This window comes from Arvicola amphibius, chromosome X (genome assembly GCF_903992535.2).
Source record: "Arvicola amphibius chromosome X, mArvAmp1.2, whole genome shotgun sequence".
NCBI lineage: Eukaryota > Metazoa > Chordata > Mammalia > Rodentia > Cricetidae > Arvicola > Arvicola amphibius.
This window is the reverse complement of record NC_052065.1, coordinates 32,745,634-32,753,322: the sequence shown is the minus strand read 5'-3', so window position 1 is coordinate 32,753,322 and position 7,689 is coordinate 32,745,634. Positions and strand designations below refer to the sequence as shown.

At 39.9% G+C, this 7,689-nt stretch overlaps 1 non-coding gene across 1 annotated transcript; it reads right to left on the bottom strand.

The window, feature by feature from the left end:
* Nucleotides 1-4,924: 4,924 nt before the first annotated feature.
* LOC119805613 lies at nucleotides 4,925-5,030 on the bottom strand. Its single transcript, XR_005283932.1, has one exon. It is a non-coding gene; the product is annotated as a U6 spliceosomal RNA (small nuclear RNA).
* Nucleotides 5,031-7,689: the final 2,659 nt, after the last annotated feature.

Genomic DNA, 7,689 nt, shown 5'->3' with positions numbered 1-7,689 from the left:
AAAAAGCATTTGACAAAATTCAACACCCCTTTATGATAAAGGTCTTGGAGAGACTAGAGATACAGGGGTCATTTCTAAATATAATAAAGGCTATTTACAGCAAGCCGACAGCTAACATCAAATTAAATGGAGAGAAACTCAAGGCCATCCCACTAAATTCAGGAATGCGACAAGGCTGTCCACTCTCTCCTTATCTCTTCAATATAGTGCTTGAAGTTCTAGCAATAGCAATATGACAAAACAAGGGGATCAAGGGGATTCGAATTGGAAAGGAAGAAGTTAAACTTTCGTTATTTCCTGATGATATGATAGTGTACATTTGCGACCCGTAAAACTCCACCGAAGAACTCCTACAGCTGATAAACTCCTTTAGTATCGTGGCAGGATACAAGATCAACTCCAAAAAATCAGTCGCCCTCCTATATACAAAGGATAAGGAAGCAGAGAAAGAAATCAGAGAAGCGTCACCTTTCACAATAGCCACAAATAGCATAAAATATCTTGGGGTAACTCTAACCAACGAAGTGAAAGACCTATTTGACAAGAACTTTAAGTCTTTGAAGAAAGAAATTAAAGAGGATACCAGAAAATGGAAGGATCTCCCTTGCTCTTGGATTGGGAGGATCAACATAGTAAAAATGGCAATACTATCAAAGGCAATCTATAGATTTAATGCAATCCCCTTAAAGATCCCATCAAAATTCTTCACAGATCTTGAGAGGACAATAATCAACTTTATATGGAAAAACAAGAAACCCAGGATAGCCAAAACAATCTTATACAATAAAGGAACTTCTGGAGGCATTACCATCCCTGACTTCAAACTCTATTACAGAGCTACAGTATTGAAAACAGCTTGCTATTGGCATAAAAATAGAGAAGTCGACCAATGGAATCGAATAGAAGACCCAGATCTTAACCCACAAATCTATGAACACCTGATTTTTTATAAAGGAGCTAAAAGCACACAATGGAAGAAAGAAAGCATCTTCAACAAATGGTGCTGGCATAACTGGATGTCAACCTGTAGAAGAATGAAAGTAGATCCGTGTCTATCACCATGCACAAAACTCAAGTCCAAATGGATTAAAGACCTCAATATCAATCTGAACACACTGAACCTGTTAGAGGAGAAAGTGGGAAGTACTCTACAACATTTGGGCACAGGAGACCGCTTCCTACGTATAGCCCCAGCAGCACAGACATTAAGGGTAACATTGAATAAATGGGACCTCCTGAACCTGAGCAGTTTCTGTAAAGCAAAGGACACTGTCACTAAGACAAAAAGGCAGCCTACTGACTGGGAAAAGATCTTCACCAACCCCGCAACAGACAAAGGCCTGATCTCCAAAATATATAAGGAACTCAAGAGACTAGACTTTAAAATGCTAATTAACCCAATTAAAAAATGGGGCACTGAATTGAACAGAGAATTCTCAACAGAAGAAGTTCAAATGGCCAAAAGACACTTAAGGGCATGCTCAACCTCCTTAGCAATCAGGGAAATGCAAATCAAAACTACTTTGACATACCCTCTTACACCTGTCAGAATGGCTAAAAGCAAAAACACCAATGATAGCCTTTGCTGGAGAGGATGTGGAGTAAGGGGTACACTCATCCTTTGCTGGTGGGAATGCAAACTTTTGCAACCGCTTTGGAAAGCAGTGTGGAGGTATCTCTGGAAATTTGGGATCAACCTACCCCAGGACCCAGCAATCCCACTCTTGGGAATTTACCCAAGAGATGCCCAATCATATTACAAAAGCATTTGTTCAACTATGTTTATAGCAGCATTATTTGTAATAGCCAGAACCTGAAAACAACCTAGATGCCCTTCAGTGGAAGAATGGATGAAGAAAGTGTGGAATATATACATTTTAGTGTACTACTCGGAGGTAAAAAAAATGACATCTTGAATTTTGCATGCAAATGGATGCAAATAGAAAACACCATCCTGAGTGAGGTAACCCAGGCCCAAAAAGATGAACATGGGATGTACTCACTCATAATTGGTTTCTAGCCATAAATAAAGGACATCGAGCCTATAATTCGTAAAAAATCCTAGAGAAGCTATATAAGAAGGTGAACCCAAAGAAAAACATATAGTTATCCTCCTGGATATTGGAAGTAGACAAGATTGCCGGACAAAAAATGGGAACATGGGGGTGGGGTGGGATGGGGGGATGGGGGGATGGGGATAGAAAAGTGTGAAGTGGAGGATGGGAAGAGCTTGGGGGAATAGGATGGTTGGGATATAGGAAGGGTGGATATGGGAACAAGGGATTATATATCTTAGTTAAGGGAGCCATTCTAGGGTTGGCAGAGACTTGACTCTAGAGGGGTTCCCAGGTGTCCAGGAAGACGCCCCCAGCTAGGTCCTTGGGCAGCTGAGGAGATGGTGCCAGAAATGTCCAGATCCTGTTGCCATACTCATGAATATCTTGCATATCACCATAGAACCTTCACCTGGCATTGGATGGAGAAAATGACAGAGCCCCACATAGGAGCACCGGACTGAGATCCCAAGGTCCTGATGAGGAGCAAAAGGAGGGAGATCATGAGCAAGGAAGTCAGGACCGTGAGGAGTGCGTTTACCCATTGAGATGGTGGGACAGAGCTAACGGGAGAGCTAACGGGAGACCACCAAGTCCAGTTGGAATGGGACTGATGGAACAGGGGACCAAACCGGACTCTCTGAATGTGGCTGACGGTGGAGGAGGACTGAGAAACCAAGGACAATGGCAATGAACATGTACTCTACAGCATGGACGGGCTCACTGTGAGCCTTGTCAGTTTGGTTGCTCACCTTCCTGGACTTAGGGGGAGCTGGGAGGACCTTGGACTTAACATAGTGAAGGGAACCCTGATGGCTCTTTGTCTCTGGAGAGGAGTGGAGTTGGGGTATGGGTAGAAGGGAGGGGAGGGAAGGGGGAGGAGGAGGTGAGGAGATGGAAATCTTTAATAAAAAAATGAGAAAAAAAAGATAAAGAAACTTAGGACTGATGAAAAGAGGAAGGGATGAAGAAAGAGAAAGGGAGAAAGGAGGAAGTGAGGGAGGGTGGAAGGGAAGGAGGAAGGTAAGAAACACAGTTGCGTTATTGCATCCACAGTTGCTACATCTATAAACATGAACAGGAAACAGGTACTAATGAGGTGCCTCTAGGGCAGCTTTGGCAAAGAACAGGAGAAGGGCTTTCCCATAGCCTATCAATACATCTAAGTAGGTTTCTAATGACCAGCATGCTATTATTGAAAAGAGCTACAGGGGTGTTAGTGAAACAGTAAGTCTTTTCCCTAAGGGACCCTGAGCAATGTGTGCAGACACTTGGACTTGTCACACTCGGGGGAAGAGTGTGGGGAGTTCCAGGCAGTAAAAGACAGGACTACTGGCTGAACACGGAGCCAAGGACAGCTGCAAAAATTTACCTGACCCCAAACATCAGTTCCACTCTCTTTATGTAAGCGTGAGATAATTTTTTTAATGCATTAAGTTGGGAGCTGGAGAGATGGCTCAGTGGTTATGAGTGCTTACTACTTTTCCAGAGGGCCCGGGTTCAGTGTCCCGATGTGACTCTGGACCACTTGCAGCTCCAGCTCCAGTCATACTATGGTATTTCAGACTGCTCTCTGGTGTTTTGATAAACACCATGACCAGAAACAACTTGGGGAGGGAAGGGTTTATTTCAGCTTACAGTCTGTTCTGGAGGGAAGTCAAGTCAGGAACTCAAGACATGAATTCAAGTAGAGGTGACAGTGTGTTAGTGCTTTTCGCCCATTGTAGGTGGTGCCATCTCTGAGGGTGGCTCTGGGTTCTCTAATAAAGCAGTCTGATTCCAAAAAAAAATTTTAATTAATATCTAATTGCATCACTTCCCCTTCCCCTTCTTTTTTCTAACCCTTAAATATCCCCTCACTCCCTCTCAAATTAATGACCTCTTTTTATTTCTGTTACACATACATGATAGTTTGAATAAGAATGGCCCCCATAGGTTCAAATATTTAAATTCTTATTCTCCAGTGAGTGGCACTATTTGAGAAGGATTAGGAGGTATGACCTTGGCCTTTCTCTCTCTCTTTGCAGATCATTATGTAGTTTTCTGCTATTTCTCCAGCACAATACTTGCCTGCATGCCACCATGCTCTCTGCCATGATAACATTAGACTAGGCCTCTGAAAATGTAAGCCAGCCTGATTTAAGTGCTTCTTTTATAAGAGTTGCCTTGGTCATGATGTTTCTTTACAACAATAGAATGGTGACTAACACAATGTATAAACATACACACACACACACACATATATCCATATATACACATACATACATACATACAACCTATTGAGTGTTGCTTGTGCACATATGATCTCATAGCTGACCACTTTGTATCAGGGACTCATCCTTGGGACAGGCTAATTCTTGCTCTCTCAATAGTAACAAGGTGTATATGGTTTTTTGTCTAGGGCAGTACGTCTGTGAGACATCCCACTTCTGCCTTTACATGTTTATTGGTATTATCATTGTTCGGGTCTTGTTTAGGCAGCCATATTGAGAAAGTATCATGGATATAGCATCCCTGTCATTTCTAGGAGATACAATCTCATAACAGACTTCCTGTTCTGACTCATACACATTATGCACTTCTTTCTCAATATTCCCTAAGCCTTAGGTGCAGGAGTTGCATTGTATATGTATCCATTAAGGCTGGAGCCCTATAGCTAGTTGATCTCAGAATCATGACCTTTGCTGGTTTTCTGTAATGATCTCCATTTGCTGAAAAGAGAAGCTCCTTGGAAGAGGGTAAGAACTACACTTGTTTGCAAATTTCACGATTCTTTTCTTTACAGCTGAATAGTAGTCTATTGTGTGTATGTACCACACTTTCATTACCTGTTCATCTGTTAAGGACATTTAGGTTGTTTAGAATGGCAAAGCAACATGGACCACTTTACTAATCTTCATGTCATCTTTGCCCAGAGGCTTGTTACTTTTCTTAGTATGGTTCTAATTTTAGTATATGTACTTCCAATGAAAGCACAGGCACAGTGTTTTAAAATAAGTTAGTCTCTTCCAAAATGTTATACATTGAAGATAATTCTACTCCTAATCCCAGCACAGTTTTAATGTAGAACTAGTAGAACTGATTCTAAAAATTATATAAAAAATTCAAAAGCTAAAAATATCCAAGAAAAAATATAAAAGAAAAACTGAGTTGCATATACTACAAGTTATAAAATTTTTTAATAAAATCATATTGATTGTCATTATTTATTATTAGTTATAGCTATGATGAATAGACAAATTCAGTTGAATTTTTAAAAATAACTGTTAGGACTGGGGAGATGGTTCAGTCTATAAATTGTTTGTCAAACAAATAAACAAAAAAGTGTCAGTGGCAGTTTGTCCAGTACTTTTCACAGCATTGAGAAATTGGGAACCAAAGAAATATAGATAAATTTTGCTTAATCATCAAATGTAATACTGTGTGGCACTAAAATGAATGAAGTATAGTTACATCGATTCTCATGAATAAATCTCATAACACTGAACAGCAAATGCTGGATGAAAGAAGGATAAACAGAGAGTGATATCTATAACACTTTTAAATAAATCTGCCAGTTCATAGAGAGGGTTTCTGAAATATAATAGTTTGATGTATGATTTTTCAGTTTTATGATTGTGTGGTTATTTTCAGGAGAAATCATAGCTTAACTTTTAATTTCTAATCAAACCTTTTCCCAGTTGAGGAACATGTAGTCTCATGTTTGCTTGCAATGCTGTAGCAAGTCATGACTCTCAGTCACTGGTGTGATCACCATAGGAAATCACCAATACTGTAGGAATACTGTGTGACTAAGTTGTGATGTTCATAAGTTGTGTTACTAAATGCAATTTTAGTTACACTATTGTCTGTCTTCCTGATTTCATTATTTTGGAGGTGGTGAGTACCATTATTTTTAAGATGATATCTTACTATGTATCCTTGAACTCACAATCCTCCTGCCTCAGCTTTCCAAGCACTGGGATTACAGTGTGCAACACTAAACCTGGCTTCAACTTATTTTAAAGTTAAAAAAAGAAACCTGCCTCCTTCTCATTGTATATCCCACACTTGCCAGTTCCCCTACGTTGGCTTCCCCAGTACTGGGATTATACATATTTGATACCAAGATGAACTTTTATTTGGTTAATAATTTCTGTATCTGGATATAACCTCCTCAAAGAGTATCCACACTGGAAAGGAGTCTATAACTGAAGCAAGTGAAGGGGTAAGACAGAAGGCCACAACTCTGAAACCCAGAGAAATGATGGAAGCTTCACCTGGAAGCTTTTTTCTTACTGGCTAGCTTCCACTGTGCTAAAAAGTTCTATGTGTGCTACCAGAGGAACAAAGTAATTACCAGTCTCATCCAGCTGTGAACTCTTTGAGCTACAATAACGATAGGCCTGAGAAGACATAATGACTGGTGCAATAGTGACCCAAATACGGGAGTAACTAACTGCTTTCTGACTGGATTTAAGCTCCATTCCACAACTAAAATCCACATGTGACCAATATTGGAGCCACGAACTTGTAAATAGGTAGGCAATCAACCTAAAAAATAACCTACTATTATTCCCCTGCTAAAGGGAAACCATTAAACTGACTCCTACTGGCTTAATATTATACTCAGCGATTAGTAGATCTCTCACTATTCATCAAAGAAGTTTCTTTTTACAGCAAATGGAGATTAGCACAGAGACTCATAACTGGTCAAGGTGCAGAGAATAAGGAACTGGAAAATGCTTACGCTTAATTGGGACATCCGTACTACAACCCTTCCTCCCAAAGTTCAGGGGTCATTTTGGAAGAGGAGAGCAAAAAGTGTAAGAGCCAGAGGTGGTTGATGATAACGAAAGAGTGTTTTCTGGACACAGCAGGGAAGCTGCACATATTAATTCATAGCAGTTGATCCAGCATGTACAAAACCTGTGTAAAATCAAGGCAGACAAACACCCAACATGGAGAGGGGAGGTGTGCACGAAGTCCGACCCATAGCTAAGACTTATTGACAGTTGATAGCAAAGAAGCAATTTTTCCTTTGGGTTGAGCAAAGAAGAGTCAATTTCATTTAAGGTTGTGGCCCATGGTGGTTTAACTAGGTTCCAGTGGAGAGCCATACTTCAAAGGACACATGGGCAGTACAAATTGTATTTGATGGGTTAAGATTTAAAAATAAAAGAAACAAAGTTGGGTTTGTAGGAAAGTGGAGGTGGATTTGGGATGAGTCAAGGGAGGTTTGACTGTGATTAAAATGCATTTTATGAAATTCTATAAGAACTAATAAAAATAAAAAAGCCTTAAATCTGAATTAGAAGCCACCATGTGCCCAAGTAAAAAACTAAAGAACTTCTCCTAACAATTAATGATATAATACTGCAAAGAAAGAAAACTGAAAAAAAATCTGAGAAACCTTTCTGAGGAACAGTACAAAGTATTATACCTAGAATCAAATAGACATTGTTCTATTAATCATGACCCTCATCTGCCCTACAAGCAAGGTATCTGAATGGGAGTTTTAAAAAAAAAATCGTTGTGTAACCATAGCAACAACAAAGGCTTGAAACAAGCCCAGAGCCTAACAAGATTAACGGAAGACCATGAACTAGATAACGACCTAGAAAACGGAAAGTGCACCCATTTCCACACAGAAAAT